The 25,151-nt window shown below is 49.1% G+C and overlaps 10 non-coding genes across 10 annotated transcripts; all 10 read right to left on the bottom strand.

Annotated features, from left to right (window-relative positions):
* Positions 1-987: 987 nt before the first annotated feature.
* TRNAG-UCC (transfer RNA glycine (anticodon UCC)) lies at positions 988-1,059 on the bottom strand. Its single transcript has one exon. It is a non-coding gene; the product is annotated as a tRNA-Gly (tRNA).
* A 1,510-nt stretch (positions 1,060-2,569) lies between these two features.
* TRNAG-UCC (transfer RNA glycine (anticodon UCC)) lies at positions 2,570-2,641 on the bottom strand. The gene has a single exon. It is a non-coding gene; the product is annotated as a tRNA-Gly (tRNA).
* Positions 2,642-4,162: 1,521 nt separating this feature from the next.
* TRNAG-UCC (transfer RNA glycine (anticodon UCC)) lies at positions 4,163-4,234 on the bottom strand. Its single transcript has one exon. It is a non-coding gene; the product is annotated as a tRNA-Gly (tRNA).
* Positions 4,235-5,735: 1,501 nt separating this feature from the next.
* TRNAG-UCC (transfer RNA glycine (anticodon UCC)) lies at positions 5,736-5,807 on the bottom strand. Its single transcript has one exon. It is a non-coding gene; the product is annotated as a tRNA-Gly (tRNA).
* Positions 5,808-7,308: 1,501 nt separating this feature from the next.
* On the bottom strand, positions 7,309-7,380 carry TRNAG-UCC (transfer RNA glycine (anticodon UCC)). Its single transcript has one exon. It is a non-coding gene; the product is annotated as a tRNA-Gly (tRNA).
* Positions 7,381-8,890: 1,510 nt separating this feature from the next.
* On the bottom strand, positions 8,891-8,962 carry TRNAG-UCC (transfer RNA glycine (anticodon UCC)). The gene has a single exon. It is a non-coding gene; the product is annotated as a tRNA-Gly (tRNA).
* Positions 8,963-10,472: 1,510 nt separating this feature from the next.
* TRNAG-UCC (transfer RNA glycine (anticodon UCC)) lies at positions 10,473-10,544 on the bottom strand. Its single transcript has one exon. It is a non-coding gene; the product is annotated as a tRNA-Gly (tRNA).
* A 10,891-nt stretch (positions 10,545-21,435) lies between these two features.
* TRNAG-UCC (transfer RNA glycine (anticodon UCC)) lies at positions 21,436-21,507 on the bottom strand. Its single transcript has one exon. It is a non-coding gene; the product is annotated as a tRNA-Gly (tRNA).
* A 1,510-nt stretch (positions 21,508-23,017) lies between these two features.
* On the bottom strand, positions 23,018-23,089 carry TRNAG-UCC (transfer RNA glycine (anticodon UCC)). Its single transcript has one exon. It is a non-coding gene; the product is annotated as a tRNA-Gly (tRNA).
* A 1,510-nt stretch (positions 23,090-24,599) lies between these two features.
* Positions 24,600-24,671, bottom strand: TRNAG-UCC (transfer RNA glycine (anticodon UCC)). Its single transcript has one exon. It is a non-coding gene; the product is annotated as a tRNA-Gly (tRNA).
* Positions 24,672-25,151: the final 480 nt, after the last annotated feature.

Below are 25,151 nucleotides of genomic sequence, written 5' to 3'. Positions count from 1 at the left end.
CTAGGAAGAAAAATCAAGCAATATTAGCAGAGGATGGTTTCGATCCATCGACCTCTGGGTTATGGGCCCAGCACGCTTCCGCTGCGCCACTCTGCTCCCTTGTGAAAGTGCTCTCTTTATGCAGAGGAGGAGCTTTCAGCGGAGTGGCAAGGGATTGGTGGGGCTCTCTCCTCATTTGCCTAAGCACATCGCAAGGTATGCTGGGTACAGAAAATCTTCATCTTCCCCACTCACATTCAGTCATAACTGAAAGTGCAGACCCTCTTAGGAATTAGCCGTTTCAGGCCTTTACCAAGACAGCAGCTCTCTGTCCCTGTCCTTTCTCTGTGATCCTAGCACTAGCATACTCAGGATTTGGCTTTACCTGGGAGCCAGAGATCTACCCGGTGAGGGCGAGGCTTTTGAGCGTTTGGGAGCGTTCGGGACGTGAGAGGACGCTGGACAGGAAACTATGCCAATTTGAAGTATCCAACCTTCCAGCTGCAGTGAGAGGCTCTTTCCGTGGAAATCTGGCACTTGGAGTCCTCTCAACTTGCCCTCTGATAAAACATTTTTCTGAGCCGCAGTTACATCCGATGGTTACAAGGTGGCGCTGCATTCAGGTGAGAGCACAAGTATGCACAAAATCTTGGGGACTTTTGCCAGATTTATCGGTGGATCTTGCCTATTATTTTCAGAGGCTAGATATCGCCTATAAATGCTTTTTAAAATAGGGATGCTGGGGTTATAATGTCTGGTCGGGGCTCAGCCCTTTCATTGCCTGCCCCCAGCAAAATATTTATTATCAGCACATGTGAGTGCTGAGTGCTTTATGGAAAATAGCATATATTGGGACAATGAATGTAGCAGATGAGGCGATCGAGATGTCTACCTACGTGTTTGTTTATTTTTTTATATAACGGCTGATTATTCTGTTTCTGATATTTCAGTTTTGTGACATGTTGCATTAAAATATATCCTGCTTGGAGAATATATAAATATTTGCACTGCGTTGGCCGGGAATCGAACCCGGGTCAACTGCTTGGAAGGCAGCTATGCTCACCACTATACCACCAACGCCCTCTGAAGTGTGTCCTCTAGGTTCCAGATGTTACAACGCCAAGTGCAGTGGCAATCTTGCACCCGTTCCAATGGTGCATTTGGTGTGGATTCCAACATGAAAAGCAGTAGAAATTGTCTTGCAGAGGGTAAAGAACTGGGGATTGAAACCAAGGACAAAGCTGTGCAGAAGAGAAGAAATGGAAAGCAGCAGTACAAATAGTGGAAATGAGCATATGGGCAGCATCGGAAGCAAAGCAGCGAAGAGAAAGGGAGTAAATTCCATGAAATGCATAGGAGATTGATAAAAGCAGAACAAAAAGGGAAGAATGAAATTCAAAGCATGCCCCGAAAAACGTGTGAAGGTCCCACCTGTCATTTATGCTTCTAATTGGGTATCTTTACTTTCAAAGTATAGGGTTGATCCTTTGACGATCACTCTCTTGATTTACAGCAGAGACAGATAGTTGAGAAGTCTTTTCTCACATAGCTAGCACAAGCCTGCGCTTTTCCTTGCTGGCAGGGTGGAAATGACAGATTAGTCCTAGGAAGAAAAATCAAGCAATATTAGCAGAGGATGGTTTCGATCCATCGACCTCTGGGTTATGGGCCCAGCACGCTTCCGCTGCGCCACTCTGCTCCCTTGTGAAAGTGCTCTCTTTATGCAGAGGAGGAGCTTTCAGCGGAGTGGCAAGGGATTGGTGGGGCTCTCTCCTCATTTGCCTAAGCACATCGCAAGGTATGCTGGGTACAGAAAATCTTCATCTTCCCCACTCACATTCAGTCATAACTGAAAGTGCAGACCCTCTTAGGAATTAGCCGTTTCAGGCCTTTACCAAGACAGCAGCTCTCTGTCCCTGTCCTTTCTCTGTGATCCTAGCACTAGCATACTCAGGATTTGGCTTTACCTGGGAGCCAGAGATCTACCCGGTGAGGGCGAGGCTTTTGAGCGTTTGGGAGCGTTCGGGACGTGAGAGGACGCTGGACAGGAAACTATGCCAATTTGAAGTATCCAACCTTCCAGCTGCAGTGAGAGGCTCTTTCCGTGGAAATCTGGCACTTGGAGTCCTCTCAACTTGCCCTCTGATAAAACATTTTTCTGAGCCTCAGTTACATCCGATGGTTACAAGGTGGCGCTGCATTCAGGTGAGAGCACAAGTATGCACAAAATCTTGGGGACTTTTGCCAGATTTATCGGTGGATCTTGCCTATTATTTTCAGAGGCTAGATATCGCCTATAAATGCTTTTTAAAATAGGGATGCTGGGGTTATAATGTCTGGTCGGGGCTCAGCCCTTTCATTGCCTGCCCCCAGCAAAATATTTATTATCAGCACATGTGAGTGCTGAGTGCTTTATGGAAAATAGCATATATTGGGACAATGAATGTAGCAGATGAGGCGATCGAGATGTCTACCTACGTGTTTGTTTATTTTTTTATATAACGGCTGATTATTCTGTTTCTGATATTTCAGTTTTGTGACATGTTGCATTAAAATATATCCTGCTTGGAGAATATATAAATATTTGCACTGCGTTGGCCGGGAATCGAACCCGGGTCAACTGCTTGGAAGGCAGCTATGCTCACCACTATACCACCAACGCCCTCTGATGTGTGTCCTCTAGGTTCCAGATGTTACAACGCCGAGTGCAGTGGCAATCTTGCACCCGTTCCAATGGTGCATTTGGTGTGGATTCCAACATGAAAAGCAGTAGAAATTGTCTTGCAGAGGGTAAAGAACTGGGGATTGAAACCAAGGACAAAGCTGTGCAGAAGAGAAGAAATGGAAAGCAGCAGTACAAATAGTGGAAATGAGCATATGGGCAGCATCGGAAGCAAAGCAGCGAAGAGAAAGGGAGTAAATTCCATGAAATGCATAGGAGATTGATAAAAGCAGAACAAAAAGGGAAGAATGAAATTCAAAGCATGCCCCGAAAAACGTGTGAAGGTCCCACCTGTCATTTATGCTTCTAATTGGGTATCTTTACTTTCAAAGTATAGGGTTGATCCTTTGACGATCACTCTCTTGATTTACAGCAGAGACAGATAGTTGAGAAGTCTTTTCTCACATAGCTAGCACAAGCCTGCGCTTTTCCTTGCTGGCAGGGTGGAAATGACAGATTAGTCCTAGGAAGAAAAATCAAGCAATATTAGCAGAGGATGGTTTCGATCCATCGACCTCTGGGTTATGGGCCCAGCACGCTTCCGCTGCGCCACTCTGCTCCCTTGTGAAAGTGCTCTCTTTATGCAGAGGAGGAGCTTTCAGCGGAGTGGCAAGGGATTGGTGGGGCTCTCTCCTCATTTGCCTAAGCACATCGCAAGGTATGCTGGGTACAGAAAATCTTCATCTTCCCCACTCACATTCAGTCATAACTGAAAGTGCAGACCCTCTTAGGAATTAGCCGTTTCAGGCCTTTACCAAGACAGCAGCTCTCTGTCCCTGTCCTTTCTCTGTGATCCTAGCACTAGCATACTCAGGATTTGGCTTTACCTGGGAGCCAGAGATCTACCCGGTGAGGGCTTGCCCGGTGTGAGGCTTTTGAGCGTTTGGGAGCGTTCGGGACGTGAGAGGACGCTGGACAGGAAATTATGCCAATTTGAAGTATCCAACCTTCCAGCTGCAGTGAGAGGCTCTTTCCGTGGAAATCTGGCACTTGGAGTCCTCTCAACTTGCCCTCTGATAAAACATTTTTCTGAGCCGCAGTTACATCCGATGGTTACAAGGTGGCGCTGCATTCAGGTGAGAGCACAAGTATGCACAAAATCTTGGGGACTTTTGCCAGATTTATCGGTGGATCTTGCCTATTATTTTCAGAGGCTAGATATCGCCTATAAATGCTTTTTAAAATAGGGATGCTGGGGTTATAATGTCTGGTCGGGGCTCAGCCCTTTCATTGCCTGCCCCCAGCAAAATATTTATTATCAGCACATGTGAGTGCTGAGTGCTTTATGGAAAATAGCATATATTGGGACAATGAATGTAGCAGATGAGGCGATCGAGATGTCTACCTACGTGTTTGTTTATTTTTTTATATAACGGCTGATTATTCTGTTTCTGATATTTCAGTTTTGTGACATGTTGCATTAAAATATATCCTGCTTGGAGAATATATAAATATTTGCACTGCGTTGGCCGGGAATCGAACCCGGGTCAACTGCTTGGAAGGCAGCTATGCTCACCACTATACCACCAACGCCCTCTGATGTGTGTCCTCTAGGTTCCAGATGTTACAACGCCGAGTGCAGTGGCAATCTTGCACCCGTTCCAATGGTGCATTTGGTGTGGATTCCAACATGAAAACCAGTAGAAATAGTCTTGCAGAGGGTAAAGAACTGGGGATTGAAACCAAGGACAAAGCTGTGCAGAAGAGAAGAAATGGAAAGCAGCAGTACAAATAGTGGAAATGAGCATATGGGCAGCATCGGAAGCAAAGCAGCGAAGAGAAAGGGAGTAAATTCCATGAAATGCATAGGAGATTGATAAAAGCAGAACAAAAAGGGAAGAATGAAATTCAAAGCATGCCCCGAAAAACGTGTGAAGGTCCCACCTGTCATTTATGCTTCTAATTGGGTATCTTTACTTTCAAAGTATAGGGTTGATCCTTTGACGATCACTCTCTTGATTTACAGCAGAGACAGATAGTTGAGAAGTCTTTTCTCACATAGCTAGCACAAGCCTGCGCTTTTCCTTGCTGGCAGGGTGGAAATGACAGATTAGTCCTAGGAAGAAAAATCAAGCAATATTAGCAGAGGATGGTTTCGATCCATCGACCTCTGGGTTATGGGCCCAGCACGCTTCCGCTGCGCCACTCTGCTCCCTTGTGAAAGTGCTCTCTTTATGCAGAGGAGGAGCTTTCAGCGGAGTGGCAAGGGATTGGTGGGGCTCTCTCCTCATTTGCCTAAGCACATCGCAAGGTATGCTGGGTACAGAAAATCTTCATCTTCCCCACTCACATTCAGTCATAACTGAAAGTGCAGACCCTCTTAGGAATTAGCCGTTTCAGGCCTTTACCAAGACAGCAGCTCTCTGTCCCTGTCCTTTCTCTGTGATCCTAGCACTAGCATACTCAGGATTTGGCTTTACCTGGGAGCCAGAGATCTACCCGGTGAGGGCTGAGGCTTTTGAGCGTTTGGGAGCGTTGAGGACGCTGGACAGGAAACTATGCCAATTTGAAGTATCCAACCTTCCTGCTGCAGTGAGAGTCTCTTTCCGTGGAAATCTGGCACTTGGAGTCCTCTCAACTTGCCCTCTGATAAAACATTTTTCTGAGCCGCAGTTACATCCGATGGTTACAAGGTGGCGCTGCATTCAGGTGAGAGCACAAGTATGCACAAAATCTTGGGGACTTTTGCCAGATTTATCGGTGGATCTTGCCTATTATTTTCAGAGGCTAGATATCGCCTATAAATGCTTTTTAAAATAGGGATGCTGGGGTTATAATGTCTGGTCGGGGCTCAGCCCTTTCATTGCCTGCCCCCAGCAAAATATTTATTATCAGCACATGTGAGTGCTGAGTGCTTTATGGAAAATAGCATATATTGGGACAATGAATGTAGCAGATGAGGCGATCGAGATGTCTACCTACGTGTTTGTTTATTTTTTTATATAACGGCTGATTATTCTGTTTCTGATATTTCAGTTTTGTGACATGTTGCATTAAAATATATCCTGCTTGGAGAATATATAAATATTTGCACTGCGTTGGCCGGGAATCGAACCCGGGTCAACTGCTTGGAAGGCAGCTATGCTCACCACTATACCACCAACGCCCTCTGATGTGTGTCCTCTAGGTTCCAGATGTTACAACGCCGAGTGCAGTGGCAATCTTGCACCCGTTCCAATGGTGCATTTGGTGTGGATTCCAACATGAAAAGCAGTAGAAATTGTCTTGCAGAGGGTAAAGAACTGGGGATTGAAACCAAGGACAAAGCTGTGCAGAAGAGAAGAAATGGAAAGCAGCAGTACAAATAGTGGAAATGAGCATATGGGCAGCATCGGAAGCAAAGCAGCGAAGAGAAAGGGAGTAAATTCCATGAAATGCATAGGAGATTGATAAAAGCAGAACAAAAAGGGAAGAATTAAATTCAAAGCATGCCCCGAAAAACGTGTGAAGGTCCCACCTGTCATTTATGCTTCTAATTGGGTATCTTTACTTTCAAAGTATAGGGTTGATCCTTTGACGATCACTCTCTTGATTTACAGCAGAGACAGATAGTTGAGAAGTCTTTTCTCACATAGCTAGCACAAGCCTGCGCTTTTCCTTGCTGGCAGGGTGGAAATGACAGATTAGTCCTAGGAAGAAAAATCAAGCAATATTAGCAGAGGATGGTTTCGATCCATCGACCTCTGGGTTATGGGCCCAGCACGCTTCCGCTGCGCCACTCTGCTCCCTTGTGAAAGTGCTCTCTTTATGCAGAGGAGGAGCTTTCAGCGGAGTGGCAAGGGATTGGTGGGGCTCTCTCCTCATTTGCCTAAGCACATCGCAAGGTATGCTGGGTACAGAAAATCTTCATCTTCCCCACTCACATTCAGTCATAACTGAAAGTGCAGACCCTCTTAGGAATTAGCCGTTTCAGGCCTTTACCAAGACAGCAGCTCTCTGTCCCTGTCCTTTCTCTGTGATCCTAGCACTAGCATACTCAGGATTTGGCTTTACCTGGGAGCCAGAGATCTACCCGGTGAGGGCTGAGGCTTTTGAGCGTTTGGGAGCGTTGAGGACGCTGGACAGGAAACTATGCCAATTTGAAGTATCCAACCTTCCTGCTGCAGTGAGAGTCTCTTTCCGTGGAAATCTGGCACTTGGAGTCCTCTCAACTTGCCCTCTGATAAAACATTTTTCTGAGCCGCAGTTACATCCGATGGTTACAAGGTGGCGCTGCATTCAGGTGAGAGCACAAGTATGCACAAAATCTTGGGGACTTTTGCCAGATTTATCGGTGGATCTTGCCTATTATTTTCAGAGGCTAGATATCGCCTATAAATGCTTTTTAAAATAGGGATGCTGGGGTTATAATGTCTGGTCGGGGCTCAGCCCTTTCATTGCCTGCCCCCAGCAAAATATTTATTATCAGCACATGTGAGTGCTGAGTGCTTTATGGAAAATAGCATATATTGGGACAATGAATGTAGCAGATGAGGCGATCGAGATGTCTACCTACGTGTTTGTTTATTTTTTTATATAACGGCTGATTATTCTGTTTCTGATATTTCAGTTTTGTGACATGTTGCATTAAAATATATCCTGCTTGGAGAATATATAAATATTTGCACTGCGTTGGCCGGGAATCGAACCCGGGTCAACTGCTTGGAAGGCAGCTATGCTCACCACTATACCACCAACGCCCTCTGATGTGTGTCCTCTACGTTCCAGATGTTACAACGCCGAGTGCAGTGGCAATCTTGCACCCGTTCCAATGGTGCATTTGGTGTGGATTCCAACATGAAAAGCAGTAGAAATTGTCTTGCAGAGGGTAAAGAACTGGGGATTGAAACCAAGGACAAAGCTGTGCAGAAGAGAAGAAATGGAAAGCAGCAGTACAAATAGTGGAAATGAGCATATGGGCAGCATCGGAAGCAAAGAAGCGAAGAGAAAGGGAGTAAATTCCATGAAATGCATAGGAGATTGATAAAAGCAGAACAAAAAGGGAAGAATTAAATTCAAAGCATGCCCCGAAAAACGTGTGAAGGTCCCACCTGTCATTTATGCTTCTAATTGGGTATCTTTACTTTCAAAGTATAGGGTTGATCCTTTGACGATCACTCTCTTGATTTACAGCAGAGACAGATAGTTGAGAAGTCTTTTCTCACATAGCTAGCACAAGCCTGCGCTTTTCCTTGCTGGCAGGGTGGAAATGACAGATTAGTCCTAGGAAGAAAAATCAAGCAATATTAGCAGAGGATGGTTTCGATCCATCGACCTCTGGGTTATGGGCCCAGCACGCTTCCGCTGCGCCACTCTGCTCCCTTGTGAAAGTGCTCTCTTTATGCAGAGGAGGAGCTTTCAGCGGAGTGGCAAGGGATTGGTGGGGCTCTCTCCTCATTTGCCTAAGCACACCGCAAGGTATGCTGGGTACAGAAAATCTTCATCTTCCCCACTCACATTCAGTCATAACTGAAAGTGCAGACCCTCTTAGGAATTAGCCGTTTCAGGCCTTTACCAAGACAGCAGCTCTCTGTCCCTGTCCTTTCTCTGTGATCCTAGCACTAGCATACTCAGGATTTGGCTTTACCTGGGAGCCAGAGATCTACCCGGTGAGGGCGAGGCTTTTGAGCGTTTGGGAGCGTTCGGGACGTGAGAGGACGCTGGACAGGAAACTATGCCAATTTGAAGTATCCAACCTTCCAGCTGCAGTGAGAGGCTCTTTCCGTGGAAATCTGGCACTTGGAGTCCTCTCAACTTGCCCTCTGATAAAACATTTTTCTGAGCCGCAGTTACATCCGATGGTTACAAGGTGGCGCTGCATTCAGGTGAGAGCACAAGTATGCACAAAATCTTGGGGACTTTTGCCAGATTTATCGGTGGATCTTGCCTATTATTTTCAGAGGCTAGATATCGCCTATAAATGCTTTTTAAAATAGGGATGCTGGGGTTATAATGTCTGGTCGGGGCTCAGCCCTTTCATTGCCTGCCCCCAGCAAAATATTTATTATCAGCACATGTGAGTGCTGAGTGCTTTATGGAAAATAGCATATATTGGGACAATGAATGTAGCAGATGAGGCGATCGAGATGTCTACCTACGTGTTTGTTTATTTTTTTATATAACGGCTGATTATTCTGTTTCTGATATTTCAGTTTTGTGACATGTTGCATTAAAATATATCCTGCTTGGAGAATATATAAATATTTGCACTGCGTTGGCCGGGAATCGAACCCGGGTCAACTGCTTGGAAGGCAGCTATGCTCACCACTATACCACCAACGCCCTCTGAAGTGTGTCCTCTAGGTTCCAGATGTTACAACGCCAAGTGCAGTGGCAATCTTGCACCCGTTCCAATGGTGCATTTGGTGTGGATTCCAACATGAAAAGCAGTAGAAATTGTCTTGCAGAGGGTAAAGAACTGGGGATTGAAACCAAGGACAAAGCTGTGCAGAAGAGAAGAAATGGAAAGCAGCAGTACAAATAGTGGAAATGAGCATATGGGCAGCATCGGAAGCAAAGCAGCGAAGAGAAAGGGAGTAAATTCCATGAAATGCATAGAAGATTGATAAAAGTAGAACAAAAAGGGAAGAATGAAATTCAAAGCATGCCCCGAAAAACGTGTGAAGGTCCCACCTGTCATTTATGCTTCTAATTGGGTATCTTTACTTTCAAAGTATAGGGTTGATCCTTTGACGATCACTCTCTTGATTTACAGCAGAGACAGATAGTTGAGAAGTCTTTTCTCACATAGCTAGCACAAGCCTGCGCTTTTCCTTGCTGGCAGGGTGGAAATGACAGATTAGTCCTAGGAAGAAAAATCAAGCAATATTAGCAGAGGATGGTTTCGATCCATCGACCTCTGGGTTATGGGCCCAGCACGCTTCCGCTGCGCCACTCTGCTCCCTTGTGAAAGTGCTCTCTTTATGCAGAGGAGGAGCTTTCAGCGGAGTGGCAAGGGATTGGTGGGGCTCTCTCCTCATTTGCCTAAGCACATCGCAAGGTATGCTGGGTACAGAAAATCTTCATCTTCCCCACTCACATTCAGTCATAACTGAAAGTGCAGACCCTCTTAGGAATTAGCCGTTTCAGGCCTTTACCAAGACAGCAGCTCTCTGTCCCTGTCCTTTCTCTGTGATCCTAGCACTAGCATACTCAGGATTTGGCTTTACCTGGGAGCCAGAGATCTACCCGGTGAGGGCGAGGCTTTTGAGCGTTTGGGAGCGTTCGGGACGTGAGAGGACGCTGGACAGGAAACTATGCCAATTTGAAGTATCCAACCTTCCAGCTGCAGTGAGAGGCTCTTTCCGTGGAAATCTGGCACTTGGAGTCCTCTCAACTTGCCCTCTGATAAAACATTTTTCTGAGCCTCAGTTACATCCGATGGTTACAAGGTGGCGCTGCATTCAGGTGAGAGCACAAGTATGCACAAAATCTTGGGGACTTTTGCCAGATTTATCGGTGGATCTTGCCTATTATTTTCAGAGGCTAGATATCGCCTATAAATGCTTTTTAAAATAGGGATGCTGGGGTTATAATGTCTGGTCGGGGCTCAGCCCTTTCATTGCCTGCCCCCAGCAAAATATTTATTATCAGCACATGTGAGTGCTGAGTGCTTTATGGAAAATAGCATATATTGGGACAATGAATGTAGCAGATGAGGCGATCGAGATGTCTACCTACGTGTTTGTTTATTTTTTTATATAACGGCTGATTATTCTGTTTCTGATATTTCAGTTTTGTGACATGTTGCATTAAAATATATCCTGCTTGGAGAATATATAAATATTTACACTGCGTTGGCCGGGAATCGAACCCGGGTCAACTGCTTGGAAGGCAGCTATGCTCACCACTATACCACCAACGCCCTCTGATGTGTGTCCTCTAGGTTCCAGATGTTACAACGCCGAGTGCAGTGGCAATCTTGCACCCGTTCCAATGGTGCATTTGGTGTGGATTCCAACATGAAAAGCAGTAGAAATTGTCTTGCAGAGGGTAAAGAACTGGGGATTGAAACCAAGGACAAAGCTGTGCAGAAGAGAAGAAATGGAAAGCAGCAGTACAAATAGTGGAAATGAGCATATGGGCAGCATCGGAAGCAAAGCAGCGAAGAGAAAGGGAGTAAATTCCATGAAATGCATAGGAGATTGATAAAAGCAGAACAAAAAGGGAAGAATGAAATTCAAAGCATGCCCCGAAAAACGTGTGAAGGTCCCACCTGTCATTTATGCTTCTAATTGGGTATCTTTACTTTCAAAGTATAGGGTTGATCCTTTGACGATCACTCTCTTGATTTACAGCAGAGACAGATAGTTGAGAAGTCTTTTCTCACATAGCTAGCACAAGCCTGCGCTTTTCCTTGCTGGCAGGGTGGAAATGACAGATTAGTCCTAGGAAGAAAAATCAAGCAATATTAGCAGAGGATGGTTTCGATCCAGCGACCTCTGGGTTATGGGCCCAGCACGCTTCCGCTGCGCCACTCTGCTCCCTTGTGAAAGTGCTCTCTTTATGCAGAGGAGGAGCTTTCAGCGGAGTGGCAAGGGATTGGTGGGGCTCTCTCCTCATTTGCCTAAGCACATCGCAAGGTATGCTGGGTACAGAAAATCTTCATCTTTCCTGTTAGAGTCGGGGATCTCTGGTTGGCGCAAGGTTGCCCTTGAGTCAAGCAGGAACCCTCTCCTCCACGTCAGGGCGCAGGATAACCCCTCGCGAATGACCCTTGCTCACCCTCTAGGTGCGTGGCGTGAGCAGCCAAGGCGATTCCTCAGGCGTTGTTGGTTAAGCACTTACAATCATACACACAGTAAATACATCAATCCCCCCAGAAACGGACACCAGACTTGGATATATATAAAAATACGTTTCTTTATGTAAAAATAAGGTATATATCTCTCAGCAGACTTATCACAAGACCAATAACGTTTTCGCTAGGCCACCAGGTTATACAGCAGGTAACTGTTCTTGGTTCGTAGTTTCAAATGGATAGTTCGTAGTCTCTTTACTTGTAGTTCCAGTACTCACAGAGATCGGTTCCTGCGAACGGGGAAATAAGGCGTTGCGGGCCCCGAGCCCGATACTGGAACTTCTTTCGTGATGTGGAGAGTCGGCACAGGTCGGGGCGACTCTCAGCTTGGGAAGTGTTCTTGGGTCCTCAATCAGCAGGTGTGGGCACGTAGGCAGGCGCGGCCAGCGACCCTTTAGCACGGCGGTGCAGGAGGGTCTCCACAGCGGGGGCGGCGCGGCCTGAGATGTCCGGGGATAGCGAAGCGGGGTCACAGGGCACGGTCAGTGCAGCTGGATGACCCGGCGTGGATCACAGTCGTCGGATGGCTTCCGGCAGGAGGGGTGATAGCGCGTTCAGCGCACTCCAATGGCAGGCGGTGACAGGGGTGCAGGCGGCCTGGCCCGGGGACAGAGAGCGGCTCCGGACGGAGCGGGGCTCTCACGGGATTGCGGCAGGCGAGCTCCTGAGTGTCACGGCCCTAGGAGGGGCGATGAGGGGCGCAGTCTCTTTTCCAGCGGGATGCCCGCACGGCTCGAATTGGAGGATGAGCAAGAAGCACAGAGAACCCACTGTTCCTGGGGTTCAGTTCAGGGGGCAAGCTCAGATCAAGCCCTTGGAGAATGTTCAAGCACAAAGTAGCAAAGTCTTTTCAGTAAGTCTCTTCCTCTCCTTTCTCAGCCAGGCAGGCAGCAGGCCAGCTCCTCCAGCGTCTCCTTCTCCTTCTAGTCGGGCAGAGGTTCTTTGTGGTAAACAGGATTCTGATTTCTTAGGAGCCAGGCTCCTACTTTTATACCATGATTCTTTTGTTCTTTAGCGCCAGGGGGCCTAGGCCTGGCTCAGTCCAGTTCTGGAGCACTTTGTTATGGTGACTCTGCTCTTTCCTTTCAGCAGCAGGGCAGAGACATCAGCCGCCCCACAGGGGGTGGCGCCGGCTTTGTGGTGGCAGAGCACAGGTCTATTCAAGAGTCAAGGTGTACTCCTCCCACCCATCCAGGTGTAATCTCTCTACCCACCACCCGGCAGCCAACCTGTCTCTGGGGATCCCCCCACCCTGCTCCTTACTGTTGCTAGGCAGAACACACACACACAGCAGAGGCGGACTGAGATGGTCAGGTCAGTAAATACTAAGTTTCTAAAAGTAGTATTTACAAACCCAGGATATTAAAATAAACTTGACTACAAGAAGTATTTTATTATTCTGAGTTCAGGCATACCAAACTTGACACTCTACCATGCTCTCTGAGTCCACTGGGGTCACAGCGTTGGCGTGATCCCAGCAGCCCATTCTGGCCTATGGAGAGCAGGTAGCCTTCAATAGTGAAAAACGACAAGGGCTGTAATTCACTACTAAGACATGCCACACACACAGGGCATGTCCTACCTTATGCCTACAATGCACCCTGCCCTTGGGCCTACCAGAGGGGTGGCTAATATGTAGGTAAGGGAAGGTTTAGGGACTGGCAAGTGGGGGCACTTGCGCAGTCAGCGCGACGGTCCCGGACCGCGCACAGGGTCTGCGGTGGCAGGCCCTAGACACACTTTACAAGGCCGCTTCCGTGGGTGGCGCAACCAGCGCTGCAAGCCCACCAGCAGCATTGGCATTCACAAGCCCTGGCACCCTCGGTGCACTTTACTGGGGACTGACAGTGAATCCAATAAACCAATCATGGACATCAATTACAGGTACATTTTACTTTGGGAGCACTTGCACTGCGGCACGGATTAGCCGTGGCGCAGTGCCCTGAGCGGACAACACCAGCAAAACAGTCGAGGCACACCATCAAAAAGTGGAAGGGAAACTCACGCCAAGGTGCCAGGTCTAACACGTGTCCCCTCCAGCTGAAAGGTGGGGAGAACTACCCTTGCCCAGGGGGTTCCTCGTCACTAAGGCGGAAATACCTGGACAGACCGTCAGCGTTGGCGTGATCTGTACCAGGACGGTGTTCCACCGTAAAGTCCATACCCTGTAGGGAGATGGACCACCTCAACAGCTTCGGGTTCTCACCCCTCATTTGCATCAACCATCTGAGGGGCCTGTGGTCCGTCTGAACCCGGAAGTGAGACCCAAACAAGTAGGGTCTTAGCTTCTTCAGCGCCCAGACCACAGCAAATGCTTCTCGCTCAATTGCACTCCACCTACTTTCCCGTGGAAGTAACCTCCTACTGATGAAGGCTACGGGTTGGTCCCAGCCCTCCTCAGTCATCTGTGAGAGAACAGCCCCTACACCATGCTCTGAAGCGTCTGTCTGGACTAGGAATTCCTTGGAGAAGTCAGGGGCCAAGAGCACGGGCGCCGTGCACATGGCAGTCTTCAGGGTGTCGAAAGCTTCCTGACAGGTGTCAGTCCAAATCACGTTCCTGGGCTGCTTCTTCGAAGTCAGCTCTGTCAAGGGGGCAACGATCGTTCCATAGCCCTTGACAAACCTCCTGTAGTACCCAGTGAGCCCCAGGAAGGCCCTCACTGCGGTCTGCGTCTTGGGGGGTTCCCAAGCCAGGATGGTTTCAATTTTGGGTTGCAAGGGTGCCACCTTGCCGCTCCCCACTTGGTGTCCCAAGTACACCACGGAACCCTGCCCGATCTGGCACTTGCTTGCCTTGATCGTGAGGCCTGCTCGGCGCAGCGCCATCAACACTTCCCAGAGGTGGCGCAGGTGTTCAGGCCAGGTGGCACTGAACACTGCGATGTCATCCAGGTAGGCGGCACTGAACGCATCCAGCCCAACCAGTACCTGGTTGACCAACCTCTGAAAGGTGGCAGGGGCATTCTTCATCCCAAATGGCATGACTCGGAACTGGAAGTGCCCATCTGGTGTAGAGAATGCTGACCTCTCTTTGGCCCCGTCGGTCAAGGCGATCTGCCAGTACCCAGACGTTAAATCAAACGTACTGAGGAACCGGGCAGCCCCCAGCCGATCAATGAGCTCATCAGCTCTGGGGATGGGGTGCGCGTCAGTCTTCGTGACTGAATTGAGTCCTCTGTAGTCCACACAGAACCGGAGTTCAGGTGTGGCTCCCGGCGCAGCAGCCTTTGGGACCAAGACCACGGGGCTGGACCAAGGACTGCTGGAGGACTCAACCACCCCTAGCGCAAGCATTTTGGAGACCTCCTCCTTGATGCAAGCTCTGACCCTGTCAGTTACCCTGTAAGCCTTGTGCTTCACGGGTAAGCTGTCTCCTGTGTCCACATCATGGACGCACCAATCTGTGACACCAGGAACCAGGGAGAATCGGTCGGAAAATTGTCCCAGCAAGTGGCGGCAGTCTTCCTGTTGTTCGGGCGTCAGGGTGGGTGAGAGGTTAACTCCATCCACTGACCCATCTTTCTCAGAGGCCACTAAGAGGTCAGGAAGAGGCTCGGTCTCCTCTTCCATTCCATCATCAGTGGCCAGCAGCATGCCCACTTCGGTCCTCTCTAAGTGGGGCTTAAGGCGGTTAACATGTAGGACCCTCAAAGGGTTCCGGGGAGTCTGCATGTCCACCAAGTAGGTGATAGGACTTTTGCGCTCCACAACCTCAAATGGACCTGTCCACTTATCCTGAAGTGCACACGGCTCCACTGGGGCCAAGACCCACACCTTTTGTCCAGGTTGAAGCTCTACCAGAGTGGCATTCCGGTCGTACCACCGCTTCATCCCTTCCTGGCTGGCTTCCAGATTTGCCTCAGCAAGTTGCCTGAAACGCCGAGTCTGGTTTCGGAAGGCCAGCATGTAACTATATACATTCTGGGGAGGTTTCCTGGGAGATTGCTCCCAGCCTTCCTTTACCAAACTCAGAGGTCCTCTTACCGGGTGACCATACAGAAGCTCAAAGGGGCTGAACCCTAGAGACTTCTGCGGCACCTCTCGGTAAGCGAAGAGCAGGCATGGCAAGAGGACGTCCCACTTACGCCTCATTGGACCGTCCAGGCCCATGATCATGCCTTTGAGGGTTCGGTTGAATCTCTCAACCAACCCATTTCCTTGGGGATGGTAAGGAGTGGTGAACTTGTAAGTTACCCCACACTCCTTCCACAGGGATTTCATATATGTGGATATGAAATTGGTCCCCCTGTCGCTCACCACCTCTAGAGGGAATCCCACTCGGGAGAAAATTCCCATCAGTGCCCGTCCCACCACGGGGGCCGTCACTGTCCTCAGAGGGATGGCTTCAGGGTACCGGGTGGCATGGTCCACCAAGACCAGGATGAACCTGTTGCCCAGGGCTGTCTTGGGGTCCAGAGGCCCCACAATGTCAATACCCACTCGTTGGAATGGCGTACCGACCACAGGGAAAGGTTGCAGAGGAGCCTTATGCTTCCCTCCGCTCTTACCACTTGCCTGGCAAGTCTGACAGGTTCTGCAGTAGGAATCTGAATTCTTATGCATTTGGGGCCAGTAAAAGTGGGTGACAAGCCTGTCATAGGTCTTGTCCATCCCCAAATGTCCTGCTAAAGGCACATCGTGAGCCAGCCCCAGTAGGAAGGTTCTGAACTTCTGGGGTACCACCAGCACACGGGCTGACCCAGGTTCAGCAGCCTTAGGCTCGGAATACAGGAGGTCACTCTCCCAGTACACGTAATGTGTTTTGGCCTGAACACCATTGGCCTGGTCTGCAGCCTGCTGCCGCATACCCACGAGAGAAGGGCATTCTTTCTGCTCCCTGCAGAATTCCTCCCTGGAGGGACCTCCTTCTTGCTGCCAATGGGTCAGCTCAGGCAAGTCTCCCAGTTCGGCAATCTGTTCCCCGGTAGGCTCCAGAGCATCCCCCTCAGGGTCTACTTCCTCCTGGGCCGTGGGAACTTCGGGGGCCGGTTTCCCGCGCCTCCTGCGCCTTCTCCCTAAGGCCGGTTCCTGGACCTCTCCCTCAGGCTCCAGGACCCTCTCAACACCCCTACTGGCTGCCATGGACCGGGTGGTCACGCACGCCCAGTCGGGTAGACCCACCATCCTCAGATGTGTGGTCTTCTCCACCTTTTCCCAAGGGGAACTCTCCAGGTCGTTCCCTAGCAGACAGTCTACAGGCATGTCAGTTCTCACAGCGACTTGTAGAGTACCAGAGACCTCCCCCCACTCAAAGGGAACTTGAGCCATTGGACAACGACTCTCTACGTTGTCAGCATTGACAACCCTACAGTAGGCATTGGGTACAATCTGCTCTTGAGACACCAGGTGTTGCCTCACCGAGGTCACGCTGGCTCCTGTATCTCTAAGAGCCTCAACCTTCTTTCCATTGATGGTCACCACCTGCCCATATTTCTTAGTGTTAGAGGGCAGGTAGGTTACAGGGACCATCTCACTGTCTCCTAGCGAGACTAGGGTCATCTGCCCGGGACCCCCACCCTCCTGGACTGCTACTTCCTCCCCAAAGTTAACACTAGCTACTTGCCGGGGGGGAGCACCAGTGGGTGCGGTCTTACCAAACAGGCGACACTTCGGATCAGAGGCAATGTGACCCGGGTCACCACACTTATAACAATTGAAGGGCCCCTTTGGAACAGGTCTACCTGTCGGGGCCCCGTTCTGCTGCGGGGGTGGGGGAGGCTGAGAACCCTTCTGCTGGTTCCCTTGGGAATTACTTTGGGGGCCTTTTTGGAACCCCTTCTGTTTACCCTTGTCCCCCCCACTCTTCTGCTGGGGACCCTGCCCACCTTTGGCGGAGTCTCCCACTTGACCCTTGTGGACCCTGGTGCTGAGCCAGCGGTCCGCCTCCTCAGCAAGCTTCCTCGGGTTGGACAGCTTGCTATCTATCAGGTGCTGGCGTAGCTCAGGAAAACATTGACTGGACAAGTGCTCCCATGCAATTAAATCAAGCAGCCCTTGATAATCATTCACTTTGCTACCCTTCACCCAACCATCCAGCGCTCTGCAGAAAAAGGTCACATATTCCACATACGTACTCTCAGGGATCTTCTTGGTCTCCCTGAACCTCTGTCTATATAGCTCAGGAGTTAACCCATACCTGGTCATTAAAGCTTCCTTCATATGGGGGTATGAGGTCTGGACTTCTAAGGGCAAATCTAACAGTGTGTCCCGCCCTTCCGCAAGGAACCTTCCCCACAACCCCGCTCCCCAGTCTTTCTCAGGGACCCGGTGTGAGGACATGGCCACCTCGTAGGCTCTAAACCACTGCCCTATGTCATCCTTTCTAAAATACTCCTTTACTACATCTTTGGGGATGTACACCTTGGACTCTACCTGCGCTGGTGGAGTGCTGCCACCAGAAGGAGCGGTGTCCAAACTTTTCGCCTTCAGCTCCAACTCCTTCAATCTGATATCATGATCCATTTGGCGTTGTTGTGCCTCCAGGGCCAACTTCTGCTTTTCCATTTCCATTTGTCCTGCCAACTTTGCCATCTCCATTGCATGCGCCCTGTCGGCTGCCCTGTCTGCCAGCTCCTCTGGCGACCGGACTCTGCTGGGTTCCTCAAGGTTGTCGGGTGGAACGATGTCCCCCGCATTCCGTAGGTCTCGTGACTCCTTCCAGGCTCTCAACGCCTTGGTGTACTGGGGCTTCCTCTTGCATCCAGCATGGGGGACTCTGAATTGTACACTGTAGCCTTTCAATTGCTCCATCGTGTAGCCTTCCAGTCTCTCCCAATCCACCTCATCTATTCCAGAAATCACAGAGAGTGCTCTTCCAGCGGAGTGCGAGCCAGGCATGGTTGCAGTAATGGCAGATGTCTCAACAAAGTTCAACAATTACAAACCTGTGGCTGCGTTATTTGGTCTGCTCTCACTATCTGGCGATTAATAATTCACTGTATGCAAATTACAAGTGCCAATCCGAAATCCCAACCGCTGCCAACAATGTTAGAGTCGGGGATCTCTGGTTGGCGCAAGGTTGCCCTTGAGTCAAGCAGGAACCCTCTCCTCCACGTCAGGGCGCAGGATAACCCCTCGCGAATGACCCTTGCTCACCCTCTAGGTGCGTGGCGTGAGCAGCCAAGGCGATTCCTCAGGCGTTGTTGGTTAAGCACTTACAATCATACACACAGTAAATACATCAATCCCCCCAGAAACGGACACCAGACTTGGATATATATAAAAATACGTTTCTTTATGTAAAAATAAGGTATATATCTCTCAGCAGACTTATCACAAGACCAATAACGTTTTCGCTAGGCCACCAGGTTATACAGCAGGTAACTGTTCTTGGTTCGTAGTTTCAAATGGATAGTTCGTAGTCTCTTTACTTGTAGTTCCAGTACTCACAGAGATCGGTTCCTGCGAACGGGGAAATAAGGCGTTGCGGGCCCCGAGCCCGATACTGGAACTTCTTTCGTGATGTGGAGAGTCGGCACAGGTCGGGGCGACTCTCAGCTTGGGAAGTGTTCTTGGGTCCTCAATCAGCAGGTGTGGGCACGTAGGCAGGCGCGGCCAGCGACCCTTTAGCACGGCGGTGCAGGAGGGTCTCCACAGCGGGGGCGGCGCGGCCTGAGATGTCCGGGGATAGCGAAGCGGGGTCACAGGGCACGGTCAGTGCAGCTGGATGACCCGGCGTGGATCACAGTCGTCGGATGGCTTCCGGCAGGAGGGGTGATAGCGCGTTCAGCGCACTCCAATGGCAGGCGGTGACAGGGGTGCAGGCGGCCTGGCCCGGGGACAGAGAGCGGCTCCGGACGGAGCGGGGCTCTCACGGGATTGCGGCAGGCGAGCTCCTGAGTGTCACGGCCCTAGGAGGGGCGATGAGGGGCGCAGTCTCTTTTCCAGCGGGATGCCCACACGGCTCGAATTGGAGGATGAGCAAGAAGCACAGAGAACCCACTGTTCCTGGGGTTCAGTTCAGGGGGCAAGCTCAGATCAAGCCCTTGGAGAATGTTCAAGCACAAAGTAGCAAAGTCTTTTCAGTAAGTCTCTTCCTCTCCTTTCTCAGCCAGGCAGGCAGCAGGCCAGCTCCTCCAGCGTCTCCTTCTCCTTCTAGTCGGGCAGAGGTTCTTTGTGGTAAACAGGATTCTGATTTCTTAGGAGCCAGGCTCCTACTTTTATACCATGATTCTTTTGTTCTTTAGCGCCAGGGGGCCTAGGCCTGGCTCAGTCCAGTTCTGGAGCACTTTGTTATGGTGACTCTGCTCTTTCCTTTCAGCAGCAGGGCAGAGACATCAGCCGCCCCACAGGGGGTGGCGCCGGCTTTGTGGTGGCAGAGCACAGGTCTATTCAAGAGTCAAGGTGTACTCCTCCCACCCATCCAGGTGTAATCTCTCTACCCACCACCTGGCAGCCAACCTGTCTCTGGGGATCCCCCCACCCTGCTCCTTACTGTTGCTAGGCAGAACACACACACACAGCAGAGGCGGACTGAGATGGTCAGGTCAGTAAATACTAACTTTCTAAAAGTAGTATTTACAAACCCAGGATATTAAAATAAACTTGACTACAAGAAGTATTTTATTATTCTGAGTTCAGGCATACCAAACTTGACACTCTACCATGCTCTCTGAGTCCACTGGGGTCACAGCGTTGGCGTGATCCCAGCAGCCCATTCTGGCCTATGGAAAGCAGGTAGCCTTCAATAGTGAAAAACGACAAGGGCTGTAATTCACTACTAAGACATGCCACACACACAGGGCATGTCCTACCTTATGCCTACAATGCACCCTGCCCTTGGGCCTACCAGAGGGGTGGCTAATATGTAGGTAAGGGAAGGTTTAGGGACTGGCAAGTGGGGGCACTTGCGCAGTCAGCGCGACGGTCCCGGACCGCGCACAGGGTCTGCGGTGGCAGGCCCTAGACACACTTTACAAGGCCGCTTCCGTGGGTGGCACAACCAGCGCTGCAAGCCCACCAGCAGCATTGGCATTCACAAGCCCTGGCACCCTCGGTGCACTTTACTGGGGACTGACAGTGAATCCAATAAACCAATCATGGACATCAATTACAGGTACATTTTACTTTGGGAGCACTTGCACTGCGGCACGGATTAGCCGTGGCGCAGTGCCCTGAGCGGACAACACCAGCAAAACAGTCGAGGCACACCATCAAAAAGTGGAAGGGAAACTCACGCCAAGGTGCCAGGTCTAACATTCCCCACTCACATTCAGTCATAACTGAAAGTGCAGACCCTCTTAGGAATTAGCCGTTTCAGGCCTTTACCAAGACAGCAGCTCTCTGTCCCTGTCCTTTCTCTGTGATCCTAGCACTAGCATACTCAGGATTTGGCTTTACCTGGGAGCCAGAGATCTACCCGGTGAGGGCTGAGGCTTTTGAGCGTTTGGGAGCGTTGAGGACGCTGGACAGGAAACTATGCCAATTTGAAGTATCCAACCTTCCTGCTGCAGTGAGAGTCTCTTTCCGTGGAAATCTGGCACTTGGAGTCCTCTCAACTTGCCCTCTGATAAAACATTTTTCTGAGCCGCAGTTACATCCGATGGTTACAAGGTGGCGCTGCATTCAGGTGAGAGCACAAGTATGCACAAAATCTTGGGGACTTTTGCCAGATTTATCGGTGGATCTTGCCTATTATTTTCAGAGGCTAGATATCGCCTATAAATGCTTTTTAAAATAGGGATGCTGGGGTTATAATGTCTGGTCGGGGCTCAGCCCTTTCATTGCCTGCCCCCAGCAAAATATTTATTATCAGCACATGTGAGTGCTGAGTGCTTTATGGAAAATAGCATATATTGGGACAATGAATGTAGCAGATGAGGCGATCGAGATGTCTACCTACGTGTTTGTTTATTTTTTTATATAACGGCTGATTATTCTGTTTCTGATATTTCAGTTTTGTGACATGTTGCATTAAAATATATCCTGCTTGGAGAATATATAAATATTTGCACTGCGTTGGCCGGGAATCGAACCCGGGTCAACTGCTTGGAAGGCAGCTATGCTCACCACTATACCACCAACGCCCTCTGATGTGTGTCCTCTACGTTCCAGATGTTACAACGCCGAGTGCAGTGGCAATCTTGCACCCGTTCCAATGGTGCATTTGGTGTGGATTCCAACATGAAAAGCAGTAGAAATTGTCTTGCAGAGGGTAAAGAACTGGGGATTGAAACCAAGGACAAAGCTGTGCAGAAGAGAAGAAATGGAAAGCAGCAGTACAAATAGTGGAAATGAGCATATGGGCAGCATCGGAAGCAAAGCAGCGAAGAGAAAGGGAGTAAATTCCATGAAATGCATAGGAGATTGATAAAAGCAGAACAAAAAGGGAAGAATTAAATTCAAAGCATGCCCCGAAAAACGTGTGAAGGTCCCACCTGTCATTTATGCTTCTAATTGGGTATCTTTACTTTCAAAGTATAGGGTTGATCCTTTGACGATCACTCTCTTGATTTACAGCAGAGACAGATAGTTGAGAAGTCTTTTCTCACATAGCTAGCACAAGCCTGCGCTTTTCCTTGCTGGCAGGGTGGAAATGACAGATTAGTCCTAGGAAGAAAAATCAAGCAATATTAGCAGAGGATGGTTTCGATCCATCGACCTCTGGGTTATGGGCCCAGCACGCTTCCGCTGCGCCACTCTGCTCCCTTGTGAAAGTGCTCTCTTTATGCAGAGGAGGAGCTTTCAGCGGAGTGGCAAGGGATTGGTGGGGCTCTCTCCTCATTTGCCTAAGCACATCGCAAGGTATGCTGGGTACAGAAAATCTTCATCTTCCCCACTCACATTCAGTCATAACTGAAAGTGCAGACCCTCTTAGGAATTAGCCGTTTCAGGCCTTTACCAAGACAGCAGCTCTCTGTCCCTGTCCTTTCTCTGTGATCCTAGCACTAGCATACTCAGGATTTGGCTTTACCTGGGAGCCAGAGATCTACCCGGTGAGGGCGAGGCTTTTGAGCATTTGGGAGCGTTCGGGACGTGAGAGGACGCTGGACAGGAAACTATGCCAATTTGAAGTATCCAACCTTCCAGCTGCAGTGAGAGGCTCTTTCCGTGGAAATCTGGCACTTGGAGTCCTCTCAACTTGCCCTCTGATAAAACATTTTTCTGAGCCGCAGTTACATCCGATGGTTACAAGGTGGCGCTGCATTCAGGTGAGAGCACAAGTATGCACAAAATCTTGGGGACTTTTGCCAGATTTATCGGTGGATCTTGCCTATTATTTTCAGAGGCTAGATATCGCCTATAAATGCTTTTTAAAATAGGGATGCTGGGGTTATAATGTCTGGTCGGGGCTCAGCCCTTTCATTGCCTGCCCCCAGCAAAATATTTATTATCAGCACATGTGAGTGCTGAGTGCTTTATGGAAAATAGCATATATTGGGACAATGAATGTAGCAGATGAGGCGATCGAGATGTCTACCTACGTGTTTGTTTATTTTTTTATATAACGGCTGATTATTCTGTTTCTGATATTTCAGTTTTGTGACATGTTGCATTAAAATATATCCTGCTTGGAGAATATATAAATATTTGCACTGCGTTGGCCGGGAATCGAACCCGGGTCAACTGCTTGGAAGGCAGCTATGCTCACCACTATACCACCAACGCCCTCTGAAGTGTGTCCTCTAGGTTCCAGATGTTACAACGCCAAGTGCAGTGGCAATCTTGCACCCGTTCCAATGGTGCATTTGGTGTGGATTCCAACATGAAAAGCAGTAGAAATTGTCTTACAGAGGGTAAAGAACTGGGGATTGAAACCAAGGACAAAGCTGTGCAGAAGAGAAGAAATGGAAAGCAGCAGTACAAATAGTGGAAATGAGCATATGGGCAGCATCGGAAGCAAAGCAGCGAAGAGAAAGGGAGTAAATTCCATGAAATGCATAGAAGATTGATAAAAGTAGAACAAAAAGGGAAGAATGAAATTCAAAGCATGCCCCGAAAAACGTGTGAAGGTCCCACCTGTCATTTATGCTTCTAATTGGGTATCTTTACTTTCAAAGTATAGGGTTGATCCTTTGACGATCACTCTCTTGATTTACAGCAGAGACAGATAGTTGAGAAGTCTTTTCTCACATAGCTAGCACAAGCCTGCGCTTTTCCTTGCTGGCAGGGTGGAAATGACAGATTAGTCCTAGGAAGAAAAATCAAGCAATATTAGCAGAGGATGGTTTCGATCCATCGACCTCTGGGTTATGGGCCCAGCACGCTTCCGCTGCGCCACTCTGCTCCCTTGTGAAAGTGCTCTCTTTATGCAGAGGAGGAGCTTTCAGCGGAGTGGCAAGGGATTGGTGGGGCTCTCTCCTCATTTGCCTAAGCACATCGCAAGGTATGCTGGGTACAGAAAATCTTCATCTTCCCCACTCACATTCAGTCATAACTGAAAGTGCAGACCCTCTTAGGAATTAGCCGTTTCAGGCCTTTACCAAGACAGCAGCTCTCTGTCCCTGTCCTTTCTCTGTGATCCTAGCACTAGCATACTCAGGATTTGGCTTTACCTGGGAGCCAGAGATCTACCCGGTGAGGGCGAGGCTTTTGAGCGTTTGGGAGCGTTCGGGACGTGAGAGGACGCTGGACAGGAAACTATGCCAATTTGAAGTATCCAACCTTCCAGCTGCAGTGAGAGGCTCTTTCCGTGGAAATCTGGCACTTGGAGTCCTCTCAACTTGCCCTCTGATAAAACATTTTTCTGAGCCTCAGTTACATCCGATGGTTACAAGGTGGCGCTGCATTCAGGTGAGAGCACAAGTATGCACAAAATCTTGGGGACTTTTGCCAGATTTATCGGTGGATCTTGCCTATTATTTTCAGAGGCTAGATATCGCCTATAAATGCTTTTTAAAATAGGGATGCTGGGGTTATAATGTCTGGTCGGGGCTCAGCCCTTTCATTGCCTGCCCCCAGCAAAATATTTATTATCAGCACATGTGAGTGCTGAGTGCTTTATGGAAAATAGCATATATTGGGACAATGAATGTAGCAGATGAGGCGATCGAGATGTCTACCTACGTGTTTGTTTATTTTTTTATATAACGGCTGATTATTCTGTTTCTGATATTTCAGTTTTGTGACATGTTGCATTAAAATATATCCTGCTTGGAGAATATATAAATATTTGCACTGCGTTGGCCGGGAATCGAACCCGGGTCAACTGCTTGGAAGGCAGCTATGCTCACCACTATACCACCAACGCCCTCTGATGTGTGTCCTCTAGGTTCCAGATGTTACAACGCCGAGTGCAGTGGCAATCTTGCACCCGTTCCAATGGTGCATTTGGTGTGGATTCCAACATGAAAAGCAGTAGAAATTGTCTTGCAGAGGGTAAAGAACTGGGGATTGAAACCAAGGACAAAGCTGTGCAGAAGAGAAGAAATGGAAAGCAGCAGTACAAATAGTGGAAATGAGCATATGGGCAGCATCGGAAGCAAAGCAGCGTAGAGAAAGGGAGTAAATTCCATGAAATGCATAGGAGATTGATAAAAGCAGAACAAAAAGGGAAGAATGAAATTCAAAGCATGCCCCGAAAAACGTGTGAAGGTCCCACCTGTCATTTATGCTTCTAATTGGGTATCTTTACTTTCAAAGTATAGGGTTGATCCTTTGACGATCACTCTCTTGATTTACAGCAGAGACAGATAGTTGAGAAGTCTTTTCTCACATAGCTAGCACAAGC

This window comes from Triturus cristatus, chromosome 11 (genome assembly GCF_964204655.1).
Source record: "Triturus cristatus chromosome 11, aTriCri1.1, whole genome shotgun sequence".
NCBI lineage: Eukaryota > Metazoa > Chordata > Amphibia > Caudata > Salamandridae > Triturus > Triturus cristatus.
Note: the sequence above shows the minus strand (reverse complement) of the source record. Positions and strands in the feature narration are given on the sequence as shown.